General features: G+C 35.4%; 1 protein-coding gene and 1 non-coding gene across 4 annotated transcripts in view; both read right to left on the bottom strand.

Moving 5' to 3' along the window:
* The window catches only part of GRM5 (glutamate metabotropic receptor 5), a 543,390-nt gene that overhangs the window by 243,049 nt on the left and 281,991 nt on the right, over positions 1-18,350 (bottom strand). The gene's annotated exons all lie outside the window — the stretch shown is intronic.
* On the bottom strand, positions 5,637-5,707 carry TRNAD-GUC (transfer RNA aspartic acid (anticodon GUC)). Its single transcript has one exon. It is a non-coding gene; the product is annotated as a tRNA-Asp (tRNA).

The following is an 18,350-nucleotide window of genomic DNA, read 5'->3' as shown; positions in this document are numbered from 1 at the left end:
CACTATGGTAATTGTTTTAGCAGCTAGAAAACTAAAGCAAAACTACATGGATGAACATTTTAATTTCCAATAGCCATGCATTTTTCCGGTTGACTTTGTTAAAATTACTCTGTTCCCCAGTTTATGGAAGTAGAACAAATTTTCATTCTAAAAAACCTTATTTCACTATAGAAGTGGCTTTATTTAGGAAAAACCAAGAAGCAAAAATTACAGGTAGTACAAGAATACAAAAAAAATGTACAAATATATGAATGCCTGACATTCAGGAAATGTGTTATAACAGGAATTGATCCAGGTGATCTAAATATTCTTCATTTTTAAATTTCCTTTACAAGATAAAAGGCTTCCTCAGTTGCACTTCCTTAAACCTGTCTTTATTAGACAATATTGTACATTTTTTCTGCCACAAATGCTGGCAACTTAGAACATAATTTCTGTGTATTATTTTTCTGCATAAAACAGCACCTGTTACAGATGGTACTAAATAAATGTAGCCATTTTGTTTGTTATTGATGTTGTGTCATTGGAAATGGATTTCAAAGGTGAAATCAACAGTGTTTGGTAAACAGATGGCTGTGATTGGTGACCAAGGAGTGGTCATAGACACATTTGAGGTTTGTTAAATTAATAGCTAATTGGATAAAAGTAAATTTAAATATGTGACCTCTATAATCTACTCTTAAACTGGCTTCATTATATTATTAAGATTCCACGTAGATGTATATTCAAAATAGGTATATTTTAAGCTTTTTAATTTCTTTTATAACACTTGATGGATTCAGTCTTAATGAATTCACCTTATTATATAACACCAAGAAATACAGTACATTTAGTTTTATTTCTTTTTGAAGTGGTGATATTCACCACATTCTCACCCTTATCTCATGGGTTTTCCTTCATTTGCTCAAATATAACTGTTACTTTGACAGTGAAATGGAAACTCTCAGCTTTCCTGGTGCTCAGGGGTCAGTACACTTAATCTAAAAATGTAGCTTTGCTAGCATTCCATTTTGCTGGAAAATGGTATAACAATTCTCAAAGTGTATGTTTCCCAAGCTTGTTACCTTGTTTTGATTTACACTGGTAAAATTTGCATTTTGCCCCCTGTCACTTAGGTATCTCTGTTCATCGCTGCGAACTTTAGCTCCACACTGAAGTCGTGAATGATCACCTGCCAGGTGTGCACTTAGCCTCCCTAGCTCCTGAGCCAAGGACAGCCTAGGGATAGGCTTGGGGTCTCCTCTTCCCCGACAAAGCCGGAAGCAGATCGGACTTTGCCCTAATACCTGATAAGCTGGGCAAATAAAGTAGCCCCTGGGTATCCATGGAAACATTGAACTACAGCTTCACACTTTGCATAGGCACCTGTCTGTGTCCTTCTACCTTTCCTCTAGTTTGTAACTAGAAAAAAAAATTTTCTTCACCTTTTCATCATTTATCAAATTTTCGAAGCTATAATACTCAAATGCCAGACATTCAGGACACACTGATCGGGTAAGACTGCTCTCCATACCAGTGACAAATACCACACACATCTAGCCTCAGGCTCTCCCATGTTTGTGAGGGGCTATGTACTCATGGAATTGTGTGATAATCAAATTCAAAAGACTCAATTTTTATTTAATTTTATGTCTAGGGTGACCATATGCTCCAGTTTACCTGTGATCTCTCCCTTTTAGTCTTAACATCCCTATGTACTCTCAGAATTGTACTTAGACAATAAATTCATTTGTTCTCATCTCTCTTATCATTAAAGGGATTGAACATTATGATTTCTAAAGATACTTCTAATTCTAACATTCTATGAGAAATAAGACCCATTTTAAATGCACACAAAAACAAATAAACTTATCCCATCCCAAGTATTATTATGAAATTTACTTTATGTTGGATTCATAGGCTGACTTTTCCAAGGATCTTTATGTTTTTATGTGCAAATTGATTTTAAGCTCACTTAACCCTTACACAGGTGAAGAAAGATGATTCCCAATAACTGTGGAGACTTATTTTCTCTCAGATTTCAGTATATCTTAGCAAGAAGCTACATGTATAGGTCTGAGTCAGATCAAAGACAGAAGAATCTGATAAAAGCAGCTGAGCTCCTAAGCCCCTCTTTCAAATAACATGGTAATTAGAAATTCAATTACTACATAGTGCAATTGATGTTGCCCTCTTTTCCAACTTTGCTCCTGATATATGGTAATCAGGAGGTCAGAGTCTTGCTTTGGGAGCATTTTCCATGGTGCCTCCATTCGTTCTAATTGGCATATTTCTCTACAGGGTGGGGTTAGATGGGGCATCCCTGCAATTTGCGTATTAATTCCCTAATATAACAATACATGATATACCATGACTAGATTAAAGTGGTCCTCTCATGGTATCAGTGGTCATTTCACCAGGGATGCTGTTTTCTTCCTTTTTTTTAAATTCTTTTTTCATTATTCATCAATATACTGAGAATAACAGCTCAATTTGAGAAGGGAAACATTTGGCTCTTGTTTCGATGCTCCCATGTTGGGACTGTGAAGCCTTGCCACTTAGCATTAAAGTCTGTCTCCTCATCTGGAAAACAAATGTATTAGATAGATTGAATTAAATTCTGGACCAATAAAAAACCTAAATAGATTTATTATGGAATCCAGGATAAAGGAAAAGAAGTCGTTAGAGGAACAGAGGGAAGTTGAAATCCAGATATTGTGCATATTGATTAACCTGCATCTTAAATTTCACAAGGTGAAAAGATTTCATCTTTATAAGGAGGTAGTAAATCATGTCTGCTTATGTCCAAGCACAGATTTTGTTGTTGAGGGCTCCCTCAAACACTACAATACAATTAGGGTACACATCTAGATCTCAATCTTTGCACAGGCAAAGTTAGGGGTGAATGCAGCCTATATATCTAGTTCCCACACCAAACTGAAGTCAGGAATTTCTCTGGGAGGTCCAGTGTTCTAGTTTGCTAGCTGCTGGAATGCAACATACCAGAAACAGAATGGCTTTTAAAAAGGGGAATTTAATGAGTTGCTAATTTACAGTTCTAAGGCCAAGAAAATGTCCCAGTTAAAACAAGTCCATAGAAATGTCCAACTTAAGGCATCCAGGGAAAGACACCTTGGTTCAAGAAGGCCGACGACATTCAATGTTTATCTCTCAGCTGGAAGGGCACGTGGTGAAGATGGCAACGTCTGCTGGCTTTCTTGTGGCTCTACCAAAAAGGGACTCTCTCCAAAATGTTTCCTCTTTTAAAGGATTCCAGTAAGCAACTCCACCTTCAGTGGGTGGAGACACACCTCCATGGAAATCACCTAATCAGAAGTTGCCACCCTCAATGGGGTGGGTCACATGTTCATGGAAACAATCAAAATGCTCCCACCCAGCAATTTTGAATGAGGATCAAAGGGCATGGCTTTTCTGGGGTCCGCCACAGATTCAGACCAGCACACCCAGGGTCTTAAATAGAGTAGGTATTCAACAAATATTGAAATGTTGATGAAAATGAATCAAATTTAGGGTCATGTTCCAGGTTTGCTCATGTGTTCTCTTATTTCACAAGTAAAAAAACTGAGGTTCAGAAAGTTCATAATATTTGTAATAAGTGGGGGAACAAGAATTACTGTTTTTTAAATCCAATTATAATGATCAGTCCTCTCCTTTGGATATGCCAATGTATAGGTGACCAACAAATGGATAGGTATGTGAGAGATTTGTACAGACCATCCAGTGGTGGAGTTTTCCAAAGATTAGAAAAGGCAAGGAAAGGAGAGAGCGTGTAATTCAAAGGTTCATATCTTGTTTCTTGTCTGTTATTTCACACCTAGCTTATATCACAAGATAAGTGATTCTTTTCAGCAGAGTAAAAAAGAAAAAAAAATGAAGTTCAGCTTGAAAATAGTTTTATTAAATGTCATCCAGTTATATTTGGGAACTTTATAAATGGAAACAGCAGTTACACAATCCCCAAATCCCTTAGTTAGTTACCATGTTCATGAACCTTTTAAACAAATTCATCTATATTTACAAATGAACTACCCCAAGGACACTGGTTTTGACTCTTGGAGAATATCTAGTGTTTGTTTTCATCCAGGAGTATTTTCACTAGAAACTGCTTTTTCCTCATACCCATGACAAAGTAGACTAGAATATTTCAACTAGTACTGCATGATTAGGGTCTTCAGAGCCTTGATTTTCCTAGGACAGCTGGTCAAAAGCTTGCTGTCCTGGTGTAATTATTAATAGCACTTTCAGAAGTGAAAATGGTCACTCTAACCAAAATATGCTGGTTGGCTCATCTTAAGATACTAATGCTCTCAGCCTTGGGCAGTCCATTGGTCAGTGACTTCCAGTCATCTCTCTCTGCAATATGTCATGAAAATTATCATTTTTATCTATGTGCCATGTCATTAATGTGGTTGGCAAGCACCAACTGGATAATGCAAGGTTGATGAAGAAAAAGTTGTCCTGATTTTAAAAAAATGCACAGTAGCAATATATTGGAATTATTACTTGCCTGGAGAGACTTCAGAGACTTCAGAGTTAATTTGGGGAATTATAATAATCTAATAAACAATGCTGTTTTTTCAATAAATAAAAGGGAATTTAGAATCAAATAATCTCAGGGTTGAATTCTGATTGTGATAGTTTCTATCTATGTGTCATATGGGAATTTATTTACCTTTACTGAGTCTCAGTTTCCTTATCTGTTTAATGGGGATAATATAATTTATACCTCACTGGATTGTTATGGAGATTGAAAACACGCAGTAAGCCTTTAATACTGAAAACTCAAATTGGTGATAGTAATAATCATTAACAAATGATACCTTGGCATGCTGTTCTTATAGAATCCAGCACCAAAGATTATTTTTCTTGTCTATTTTTCTCTGTAAGTATAACTATCTTGAAAACACTTGGCCTTACTCATCTTTTTAATAAGAGACTACAGAGATAACATTTGGTTCATAATGGGTACTCAATACGCATTTTGAAAAAAGAATATGCAAAACTAGGAAACCTAATTTACTGTCTTCTTTTTTATGGATTTGCTGTGTGGCCTTAGAGGACTCCCTTTTAATTTATGGACTTCAAAATAAATGCATCCATTGATTTTATAGTTATCAACCCAAAGCAACAATGCTTAATTATTGATAATTGACAAAAATGTGAAATGTTTTCCTGATCAGCTAAACAAACCAAATTTGCTTTTAGAAGAGAGAACACATATAGCTCTAGAAGTGGATGCTTCTAAATACACAAAGGTTTTTTTTTAAAATTTAGAAAAACTAATTATGTGTCCATAATTGCCTTGTTAGGCAATTTAGGAGAAATTTAAAAATAACCTAAACATCCAATGATAGTAGATATGTTATGCTGTCATTGAAAATGATAGACAGGAAAATTATATAATGCCAAGATAGGTTTTAAAATGCTAAAGTGACAAAAAGTGGGATATTAAATTCATGATTATAATATTTTTGAAACATGCATATGAAAATGAACAAAATTGGAAAGTGTTATCTAGTGAAAATAGGTTTTAAAACATTCAGTTATTTAGAGAATATTTTTTGAAGCAACAAATTTTGAACTTGCACTAACTCATTTGACATTGCAGGGAGTTTTTATTTATTTATTTTTTCGGGTGCATGGTCTGGGAATCAAACCCAGGTCTCCTGCATGACAGACAAGCATTCTACCACTGAACCACCCATGCACCCCACAGGGCGTTTTTTAAATGTTTAAATTCATGTTTCTGCATTTTTATATTGTCATTTTATTATTTTTGATTTTAGAATTATTATAAAATCTCTTCAGTAGATGGAACATAAAAGAAGAGTATATGAAGATTAGTTACATAATGCAAAGCTGGATAATCTAAGAATTATGTCTCAACTATTTGTGAGATAAATGGAATTTTAAGAGATATTACTGAGAAATTAATGGTCAGAACCTCAGTAAAATGGTGTCCTCAGGTTTCTTAACTGCACTTGACTCTCTGACTTCCCTAAATTTTCATTATGATACGATAATGAAAATTTATGATAAATTTATGATAAAATATTCATCTATTTTCAAGCTTTTTAAAAAACTGTTTCATCTATTGTTTGGCATGTCTGCATAGCAAAAAGTGAGATAGCTGCCCATTAAGAGGACTATTCAATTCTTCTCTCTGCCTCTGTCCCAGTAAAGATATTTGATTTCCAAATTCTTTTTAGTCCATTTAAGCCTGAACAAATGTTTCACAGTTAAGAAAGCAATGCTCACACCTGTAAACTACTAGTCCTGTGATTGCTGAAGGTTTAAAGAGCATAAAGTAGTCTGTGGTTCAATCCCTAATACTTCCTTCTCATCCAACACAGTCACGCTTATCTCTCTGTGATTATTGATCTTGATATCACCTTGTCCAAAAACTTTCCATTTCTCCTTATTGACTGGATTTAATCCTGACATGTCATTTTATTCATTCAATATCTTCCTCAATGAAACCTCCATATCCATGTCCAAGATAACTTCCTGCATGAATTCCATGCTCTGAGATAAAACTCCAACTGAAATAATCTGCTCCTGGTTCTTTGGCAGGTTTTTGTGTGTGTGTGCCTAAACTTCTCTTTTCCCTTTTATCGATTGGATCATGTTCCTCACAAAGATGTGTCCTAACCCCTGGACCCGTCGATATGAACCCATTTGTAATAAGACTTTTGAAGACGCTATTGGTTGAGTCCAAACAATAAAGTTGGGTCTTAATCCAATATGCCTTAAATCCTCGTAGGCAGAGGAAATCTAGACATGGTAGGAGGAGACAGACTGAGAGAGAGACCAGCACGTGATAGAGGCAGACATTGAATTACAGACAGCAGCAAATCACCACCAGGACACTACAGACTTCATGGGAAGCATAATTCTGCCAACACATTTGGACTTCTTGCCTCCATATTTGTGAGACAATGAATGCTGTTGTTTAAACCAACCAGTCTGTAGTATTTGTTACAGCAGACCTGGCAAACTAAGACACTCTTCCTTCTTTACTTGTTTTATTCCCAGATGTCATCAAAGGTGCAGCTAAAATGCTGTCTCCTTCATGACATGACTTTTAAAATTCCCATTAGAAGTAATCTATTTCCAACATTCCATGGAATTTAATTTAATATCTCATAGCACTTGGCACTTTTTACATTGTTGTAGTATAAGCTCTTCCTGGAGAAGAGCCCTTATATCTGCTTTCTGTAACCTTCAAAGAACTAGTACCTTTCTTGGCATGACAGGTATTTCATTTTATTTTATGTTTCCATTTTAAATAGCTTCAGACTTACAAAAATTTTAAATAGCTTCAGACTTACAAACATTTTACTAATCTCATGTGCCCTTAGCCTCCCTTCCCCAAATGTTGACATATTACATAACCAAGTAAAATTTTCAAAACCAGGAAAATAGCCTTGATTCTAAGCTATAAACTATTTTTTTTGTTATCTTTAGATTTAAATTACTTTCTGAGTAGGTTATATGAACATATAAACTTTTGAAATGCGCATCAGGCAGAGTATATAATGAAAAACAAGTTTTTCTTCATCCTACCCCTTCAGAAGCAACCAGTTTATTGTGTTTACTTCTAGATACATTCTATGAACACACAAGTAGATAGATAGATAGATAGATAGATAGATAGATAGATAGATAGATAGATAGATAGATAGTAGATAGACAGACATATGCATATTTTAATACAACAGGAACATTCTCTCCACACTTTTTGCTTGAGGAGCCTTCCAAATCAGAAGATATAGACTGCCTCTTTCTTTTTTTTTTTTTTTTTTCCTTGGGGGTGGTACATGGTTCAGGAATCGAACCCTGGTCTCCCTCATGGAAGGTGAGCATTCTGCCACTGAACCACCTGTGCACCAGCCTCCTTCTTTTTAATTGCTGAATAATATTATTGTGTGATGTCTGACAACTTATTTGCCCTTCCTTATTTTATTTTATTTTAATAAACACTCCCACTTTCCCCCTCCCACCATCTTCCTCTCTACAACCTCTAATCTTCTATCTCTGCAAATTTGCTATTTCCAGCCATCTTTTAAAAGTGATTTCATACCATTTTTGGCTTTATGTTCCTTTCTTTTATCAGTGAGCATGAAGTTGTCAAGGTTCTTTCAGGTTGCAGCATATCTGATAACCACATTCTTTCTTATGGCTGAATAATATTTCCTTGTGTGCATGTACCACATTTTGTTTATCCATTCATTTGTTGACAGACTTTTTTGTTCCCAGCTTTTGGGGATAGTGAACAATGCTGCTATAAGCATTGGTGTACACATATGCAACCCTGTTTTCATTCTTTTGGTATATAACTAGAGGTGGGGGTGCCAGTTAATACAGTGATTCTATGTTTAACTTTTTGGGGAATCACAATATTGTTTTACACAGTAGCTGTACCATTGTACACTCCCACCAACAATGGACTAGAGTTCCATTTCTTTACATCCCCTCTAAAACTTGTTAATTTCCTCTTCCTTGGTTTGTTATATGATATCCTTTGTGGATGTGAAGTGGTACCTCAATGTGGTTTTCTTATGCATTCCCCTAGTAGCTAATGATGTTGAACATCTTTTCATGTGTTTATTATCTCTCTCTATATATCTTCTATGGAGAAATGTCTATTCAAGTCCTTTACCCAGTTTTGAATTGTGATGTTTTTCTCTCTGTTGTTGCACTGTAAAAGAATACTGGATAATGATTTTCTAGACTAACTCTCAATTTGGGTTTGTCTATGCTTCCTTCTGGTTATATTTTGCTTGGATTTGTCTATGTTTCCTCCTGGTTATATTTTGCTTATGCATTTTGGATAAGAACACCACACGAGTGATTTGGAGGCCTTAAGTGATAACTTGATTAAGATTATTTTTGACACGTTTCTCCACTGTAATACTATATATAATGCCACATATTATTACTTTTCCCTTTGTAATAGCTAAATAGCTTGTGGAGGGATGAATTCAAATATGAAAGTACCCTATTTTTCATTACCTTTGTTTTCAAATTTTAGCATTTCTTTATATTTGTGATTTTTGTCTGAAATGATTATATCTGTGATGTTTACCAAATTATGATTCTTTTTTCCATTTCTGCCCTTCTTTTTACACTTACTAACTGGAATTCTACCATGAATTGAGGAATAACTTTAAACTCCCCCCATTTAGTTATATTCAATTATTTATTTTATATCATTATTAACTCATGGATATTTGTTCTATCAATATTAAAATACCCATTAAATACAGCTTGGAGAAGCACATATATTTCTAGAGACTATATGGTTAGGAGTCAGCTGCACATGTTCTGAATGCTCATGTTGCAATTCATTAATCTTCACAATAACTCATAAGTTGGATACTATTACTATACGCATTTTTTTCATACTCATTTTAAAAATGAGGAAATTAGCCACAGAGAACTTATTTTAATTTGCCCAAGTTACAGTAAGTTACAGTAAGTTCCTAGGATTGGAACCAGGGCAGTGCAGACCCAGAATACATGCCTTGGGTGAAAATAATACATTATGTCAAATAAAGTTCTGTGAGAATCAGGAGAAGTCATTCTCTGTGTATAGTTATTCACATATCTGCATAAAAAATCATTACATGTATAAGAATTCTAGGATCTAAGAATCTTTGGATGAGAGGTTTGCAAAAGAAGCTGGAATTGGGCAGTGCCTGCTCATTAGTGTGAGGGCTTGGAAGATTTGTTGATGATTATCTGGCTGCAGAGGCAGTTCTGACTACGGATGGTAGAACAATCCAAAATATAGCCAGATGATGATTTCCTCATATCTGCCAAATATGATCTATTGAGTACATGATGGTAGAATGGTTACATTCGCGACAGTTAGTCAACTCTGGAAGGCAGGGCAAGAATTTGGAAATGTGGCAGCAACCATTGCCTAGGAGCAGTTTAACAGTAGGAAATTAAATAATATTTAGGATAGAATTCCTGCTGTATGTGAAGGATTCATAAAAGAATCAAATCCTTGCATAGAAATGGGGCTGGCTGGAATTGGGTGAGATCATCAGTTTCTGGAATACAAGAAAGAAGCTCAGTTCTACCACACAGGAGGGAGAAAAGGAAAGCACTCAAGGTACTCCCATCTGGAAGGTATAGCAAGATAGTAGCCTCACAGCTTAGTTGAGTCTCAAGTGATCAGTCTTCTTCATTCTAAATTCCTTTTGTTGGTACTGAGACTGTTGACAGTCTGTACATGCCTGAACCTACAGACAAGGCCTTTTCATTTATTTATTCTTATATTCATGCCTTCATCCCTTTTCAGTGTCATGCATATGTGCAAAGGATTAATCATGATGAAGATATGGCCTAAACCCTCAAATAATGTATGTTCTAGTAGGGTATGCTCCAATAAATAGGATGCACAGAATGCACAAAGGAAGGGATAGCAACTTAAACTTATAGTGGTGTGTGGGTGCGAATATTAAAAGACAAGTTTGGTGGAGGAAGTAGATCCAGCTGTGAGCATATTAGAGACAGAGAAATTGAGACAAGTGCTGACAGAAGCACACAACTGCTAAAATGCAAATACATTTAAAACAATATGGAGGGATTCAGTAAGCAAGATGAGTGCTCCAGTGAAAGAATATCATCAAAACTACCCTCACCATCATCTGTGATTATCATGTTAAACTATAACAAAGAGGAAGGTTTAGTTGTACCACAGATATTTATAGACTGTGTAGTTGTAAAAGCATAGCATTGAATGGCTTCTCTGTAACCCCTTTCCTAATAATAAGGATTAGAGCTGCAGAAGATCAAAGCTGTCATGGAATTCAATTTATGATAATTTCTAATCCTAGACCACATATAATAATAATTATTTATATTTGCATAACATTTTATAAAGCTCTTTAATAACAAGTACCTCTTTTGATCCTCCTCTAAAATTTGTGAGATGAGTAGGAAAGATAATATTGAAGTACTTATTTCCCAAAAGAAGATGCTAAAGAAGCTAGAGAATTTAAGTTAATGAGTAGAGAAAATAAGCTGGGGAGTACAACCAAATGTGGAATCCAGCTTTATAACTTCTAATACAGTGTTCTGTCCACAATACTGAATTCTATTTACCAGTTAATTGAGGGGCAGCTCATATTTTGAGATGGTGCTTCTCATATACTCATCTAGTGACTAACCTCGCATCATCCCTCTCCTTTGTAAGGAGAGGAAATAAATAAGGGAGAAATAATGCCATATAGATAAATACATTCAAAATGTCTCCTCCCTAGAACACATGTCTTTGCATCTCCTAAGGAGGTTGTTGGAAAGGCAGATTCTCTGTTCTCACTGCAGGTTTGCAAATACAGGATTTGGGGGATTCTGGAATGCATTCCTAACAAATCCACTTGGAACTTTATGCACACTGATATTTAAATTCTGCATATACTGAATTTAGAGAGAATCTGCTTTCAAAACCCCTTCACATAAGAATGAAAGAAAAATTAGAAAAGGTGAGGAAGTTCTGGCCAGCTTCCCTTCATGCAGAAGCAGTACCAAGGATTGACACTGAAGAAGCCTTAGACCCCACCCTACCTCTAAATTCTATCAACTCTTGAAATGACGAATAAAAAAACAAAGAGTTTGCTATGCAAAAATAGCTTCAGGAGCTTCCTAGGCTCTCTTTTCAAGCAGATTCCAGTTACAAATCTCCTCGCATGATTTGTAATATCAGGGGCCGGTATTTTAAGGAAAAAGGGTGAGGCACCATTTCACCTTCCTCATAGAATTGAAGTTGTTGTGTAAAGCTCTGATGAAAATAACAACCAAGCTGCCACTACTTGGCACAGAATCTGGGTGCATAATGGAATTCACAATTTAATTTTCCAGTAGCATAAGATTCTAGGAGAAAGGGAGGGTAGACAGATATTTTAATAACTTGAATATGTTGGGTCTTTATACCTACAACCATTTCCAAATATTTGGGACACCTACACATTTCCTCCCTTGCTAAAGAGTTTGTTTCTTCACTGAAAGATACACTCAAAGATGGTGTCTAGGCTTTTCCTAAATGACCCTCACTGGTGACCGCCTATTTGAGCACATTGATCTCTATGTGTGTGTGTGTGTGTGTGTGTGTGTGTGTGTGTATGTGTGGTTCCCACAGGCTGACTGAAACCAAAATTTAGTGACAGTGAAAGGGATATGATTACAAAAGCTTTAAGATAGGCTTTGGGCCATTTTACAAGTATTCAAATGATCAGTGAACCAAACAGCTTGTCTGGAAGAGCTTTGATGCAAATAAAATCACATTGCATTATATCAGAACTGTAACAACAATTTCCCACAATTAATCACTAACCTAAAATGGCAGATTGTAGCCCCAGAAGCAGCAAATACTTCTAATTATTTCTAGATGATTGACCATACACACTGATTTGGCTATACATGCTGGAAGAAATTGCAGTTAATTGCCAATGATAATGAAGCTTATATTGACTAGTTAGGTAAACATTGTTTTTTCAAAACAATTTGAAAAAATTCAAAGCTGTTTCAAGGAAAGATTGAAGTGATACTGAAAGTTGGTGAACAAGGCAGCTACTTGCAAGTTTGCCAATTTAACATTACCCTTAGAGACACACTAGTAAAATTCTCTTCTATATAATAATAACGAAAGCACATTAAAAATGTATGTTCCATTTACTAAAGTTTGAATTTATAAATCTATGACCATAGTTAGATTATAAACTTGCACCTCAGTCTAGCAGAAAGCCAAATGAGAGAAATTTGATTTACATCAACTGTCTGAAAGTGAATAATATTAATGAAAGGTCAGTGGGGAAAAAGGCAGGACAAGAAAAAATGATGCTGAGGCTTAATAGCAATGCATTACAGACAGGGAAGTATTAACAGCCAGACATTCTGTCAGGAAACCATTATTTATGACAAGGTCACCTTTGCTATACGTGGATATTCAGCAACCATGAAGTTATAGGCTGGTAGGGATCTTAACAGTCACCAACTCTATGCCTTTAATTCTACAGCTTCTGCAGCTGATGCTCAGGACTGGGGAATGGAAGAGAAAGGAAGGTACAAATATATAATAAGTAACTAATGTGCATGAGTGAACATTCCATGCCTTTCACACACATCACTGATTCAATCCCCACAAGAATGTTTGAAGGTAGGTATCAGTGGTCTTAGGTCATGTACGAGGAAACTAAGGCTTCAGAGAAGAAGAGTGGCAGAACTTACCCTGTCATACCATGCTGCTCGGGAAGGAAATATGGCTGTCCCATTTGGTTAACCAGCAGCTATGCTGAGGGTGAATTCTTAGCCCAGGAGTCAAGCCAGAAGAGGCACTTAATAGAATTTCAAAAATAACACATAGTAAACATTAAAAAAAGTACTGCCGTACGGCCTTTGGCAAACAGTGGGTTTAAGGGTTGGGAAAGTTCTCTCTAAACTCTAGAATAGTCATCAATCTATATTACCTATTTAGAAATAAAAAAGTCCATTAAAGTACATTTATTAATAATCATGGCTACCATTAATCAAAAACTAATTATATGCTTAATCACATACTATACAATCTACTTTTATTAATGCCTAATAATATAATTATTATTCTACCTCACAGATAAAAAGTTATGTACTACAGAGTGGTTAAGCAACTTGTACAACTTTAATAGTCAAAAAATATCAAAGCCATATTTTAAACCCAGGCCTATGGACCTCAAAGCCCCTACATTTGCTTCTTTACCACTCAGGTCTCCTGATATTCCCTAACTTTGCAAGGAATTTCCATAATATTCTCAGTGAACAGTTCATTTGGACCTCGGGCTTGTTACATACCCTATATTTCTAATCTGTATGATCCTTTTCTGTGCTAGTCTTGTGTCTACAAGAAGATGGCAATTTGGAGTACCCCTATGTCTTCCCAACACCTATTTTAGTACCTTGCATACTGTTGCTACAGCACATTCCAACATGATATCTGGGATAAGGGTCTGTTATTGACAAAGTCTGGGGAAAAGACCCTCTAGAAGTTACCCCTACCTTGGCTTGTTTTTTTAGGCAGTTTCTATGCAGTGAGAAATGCTTGAGGCATTCAAGAGAAAGATATTCCTACAAGGTCCAAAGGAAGTGGTCCATGGTAGAACCATAATGGTTTGATAACATAGAGTTGCCTTTGAACCCATCTCTAGAGGTCTAGGAGCACTCCATCCTCTTTCTCTGTAAGATAGCTGGGAACTGAATCCAGCAGTCTATCAATGACTGGGTAGCTCAATTATTTTTGTTTAAAAGGATCTGTACTCTTTTTTTATCTTATGTCATTTCTCTCATAATCAAAAACATGTCTATCAACTGATGCTCTCTTTTTCAGAGAAAAAGAATCCTGCCTAAAAAGAAGCCAGTGACAGGGAACTGTGGCTTCTGGAGAAAGCAGAAGCAAACACTTCAAAATTTAGAAAGAGCAGATAGAACTTCCTGTATTAATGAGGCCAAAATTAAAAGCTGCAACTAGATAAGTGCTTAATGACATCAGCCAGTGGTTCAAGGATGAAGTCATAAAATTTAGGAACAGAGTAAAATTCAGAATAAAATCAAACTCAATTTGAGAAAAGAGATTGAATACAAAATTCCTTGAGATAAATGATTTTAGAGGTTATGTTCTATTTGTTTTGGTTTCCCAGAGGGACCAGAAGCAGAAACTTTGACAGAAATCATATTTTTTAAGTTTCCTTTTCCTCTTCATTCTTAAACAAAGATTCTACACAATTTGACTTCAAAGATATTCAAATATCATGAAAGTAATTGTCTTTTCTTCTCTAATCTTGATAAAAAAAATGGGTACTCTACAAAATGTGATACATACTGCAATGCATTATTATTTGGCCATAAGAAAGAATGAAGTTCTGAGACACACTGTAGCATTGGAAAACTTTGAAAATATTATGCTCCACAAAATCGAAGATGCATAAAGACAATTATCGTATTGTGTTACTTATAAGAGATATCAGGAAACAGCAAATCTTCAGAGACAGAAAGTGAACTAAAGATTACCAAGAGGTGAAAGAAAGGGGGATGAGGGAGGGTATATTTGGTAGATATGGAAAGTGTATAAACAAAAACTTTTTTAAAAGTTCATTAAAACTTTGATTGACTATAAAAATGGATATTCTTATTTGCACACCAAATAGTTTTGCTCAGAAGTCTTGAACATATGTTAAGTAATGTGTCATTCCATTTTACCCAATGAATTGGGAATTGTTGAACCTAACTGTTGAAATAAAGCCAACAAATCCCATCACCAATAATCATAAAAACTGTAAATGAAATCACTTTCTTTTTAACTTTTTACTATGCAGAGTTTCAAACATACTCAAAAAGAGAGGGAATAAAGTAACAGACCCCCCCCCAAGTATCCATTACCTGGCTTTATTAATATTCAATGTTTTGCCAATCTTATCCCATCTAAACTCCCTACTTTTTTTGAATATTTTAAAGCACATCCTTGGCATAAAGGAATTTCACCTGTGAACACATTATGAAGTCTTTCAAACACATGTCACAATCATACCTAACAAAATTATTGAGAAGTATTTCTTAATATTATTTATTATATACAATACTCATACTCCAAAGTTGGTAAAACCAGCTTTCAGTGTGAACAGTAAACTCAGAATGTCTCTGGTTATGGTGAGATGAGGCATTATCACTAATTTGGCCAGCACTTAACTAAATAAGGAATCTTGGCTGAGAAGAGGTTTATCTGATGATTCATGTCTGAGATAGAAAAAAGCTCCTAATTCATTTCTGCTTGTATTTTCCTGGCAAATATCCGACCTATCATCTTGCCTTATTCTCTGTTTTTGAATTAATTCTCCTAAGTCCTAATTTACTATTGGAATTTGACTTCTTTCTAATGACTCACACTATTGTCTAAAAATGTATTATTTGACTCTAACATTTCAGTTAAGCAATGACCACCATCGTCGAGACAGCATATTGCAATGGTAAGAATCTGACAACAGACTGCTTAGGTCAAACAAGCTTTGCTTCTTCCATTTACTACCTTAGCAACTTTGGGAAATTGTTTATCCTCTCTGTGTCTTAAGTTCCCTTGTATGTAAAATGAACAAAATAAGAGCACCTATCTCAAAGAGTTGTGTTAGGCTTAGAAATCAATAAATGTTCACCATTATGATCTCCCTGGCTCTAGGATTTGTTGTTTATCTGGAATCCCTCCACTTCTCAGTGGCTTCTTTTGCATGGCCCAATAAACATTCATTCAGGCGTTGCCTCTTCTGGGTAGCCATCTCCGTTATTCTCACCTCCACCATCCTGGCTAGGTTGATTATATCGTCTTTCTGCATTCCCACTGAAACATGTATAGACTCCATAACTTCTGCATTGTAAGGCACTTTAAAAATTCCCTTTAATTTTCCTTTTACCTACTACTGGACACAAGCTTCTTGATAATAGGGTTGGTGTCTAAAGTATCTTTGTGCAGTGTGCTTCTAGCACACTATCTGTCATAAATATTTACTGAATGGATCCTTAGATATTCAAAGCCTCGCTTCCCTGGTAACTCCAATATTGGTTGGTATCTCATCTCAGAAGACCAATGCTTTTAGAAGGCCACACTCTTTTCCAATAACCCTTCTACTACATCAAGATTAAGCCCTACTTGGAATTCAAAATCTTGTATAATCTGGCTCCACTATATTGATCCGGTCTTATTTTACACTGCTTCCAAAGCATGAATCCTTAGCTAATAGTCAGGGCTATTTCCATACTACTCATGGTGATTCATGTTAATTGCCATCAAGGACATTTCAAAACAGAACTTCTATTGTTAAGTTCCCCAAAGAAGGTGCCATGATTTTTTTGTTCCTCACATTAAAAATGACATCTTCCATTTCTCCTCTGACTCTCAATCTGATATCCATTCTATTATATGATGAATCAGATCACAGATTTAAGCTTTTCACCATTACTTGCTAGTTGTATGAACTGGGACAAGTTATTTAACCCCACTAAGCCTCAATGTACTCATATATGAAGGGACAGAAACTTTAATACCCATCTCATCAGATCATTACAAAGGTTAAATGAGCAATGGCATATGGAAAGGACTCAATAAATGATAGTTGTGGTAATGATGGTGGCTATCGAGGAGAATCAAATGGGATTCAATTCGGACCCACTGCATTTGGAGACAAAAAATTAAGCTTAAACCTGTATCTTCTACTATATGGGCTTATCAATTTCCACCTGCCTTTGTCATGAACTAATTTCAGAATTACTGACTTGCTGCTATAGCCAGAAAGAGTGATTATTAATACGGCTTGAATAATTATTTTAGAGATAGTCACAAATCAAACAAATGAAAGCAAAAAAAAAAATAACTTCAAACAAAAAGAAATAGCATGTAAACATTTGAGAATGAAGGCGATTATTATATTGGTTGCTGCTACCAATATAAAATTTTAGAAATAATAATAAACTCAAAGAAGCTAGCCTAAAATATACAAGTACATGAATCATATTCTCTGGACTTTTACATTTTTCCTAGAATTTTCAGATATAAAAAATATCTAACATCCATAATTTTGAAAAATGTTATATATTTTTTATTTGGTAATTAAAGTATTTCACAAAGTAAATATATTATGAGAATAGCATTGTCATTCCATGAGCAATACGTCACCCCTCTAATTATTTTAATAAGAACATCCCATTTCTTCTAGGAAAATACGTGTTACCTGAAGTAGTTTATGAGAAGATTAGGTTATGAACCTGCAATTCTTCTCATAGGTATAGCAAAAAAAAAAAAAAGAAAATAAAAACTCCTATTTCTGCTCACCTTTTGTTTCTCATTGAAACCACAGGCTGGCAACCTGTTTCTCATTTCCTGGCAGTGAGAGGCTAAGGCCTCAAAACACTTTCCATGAGTGGAGATACATGCTGGAATACAGTTTCAAAACTGTGGTCCACAAAGCTCTACTGCTTTATGAATGGTTTTCACTCTCTCAGTCTGAGCACATCATAGCATAGAGCCCTGGGCAATAAATTCTTTAGATTAAAGGCAAGAAGAAACATTACAAAACATGACTGGGGCTGATTAAGAAATGGAGCAAATGCAGAACTAAGATAAAAACCTGAACTTAAATGAACATAAAGGTTTCACCTAAGTACCTCCTAAAATCTCAATTCCTGAGACCCCACTAAAATGGTGTTTCTAAACTCCACCTAGGGATGGGCATCTACGTTTCAAGAACTATCCGAGGTAGTATATTTGAAGTGTGTATGTGAACTGTAAGGATTATCAGATCTTCTGTAAAAATGGAAAGGTAGAA

This window comes from Tamandua tetradactyla, chromosome 8 (genome assembly GCF_023851605.1).
Source record: "Tamandua tetradactyla isolate mTamTet1 chromosome 8, mTamTet1.pri, whole genome shotgun sequence".
Classification (NCBI taxonomy): Eukaryota; Metazoa; Chordata; class Mammalia; order Pilosa; family Myrmecophagidae; genus Tamandua; species Tamandua tetradactyla.
Note: the sequence above shows the minus strand (reverse complement) of the source record. Positions and strands in the feature narration are given on the sequence as shown.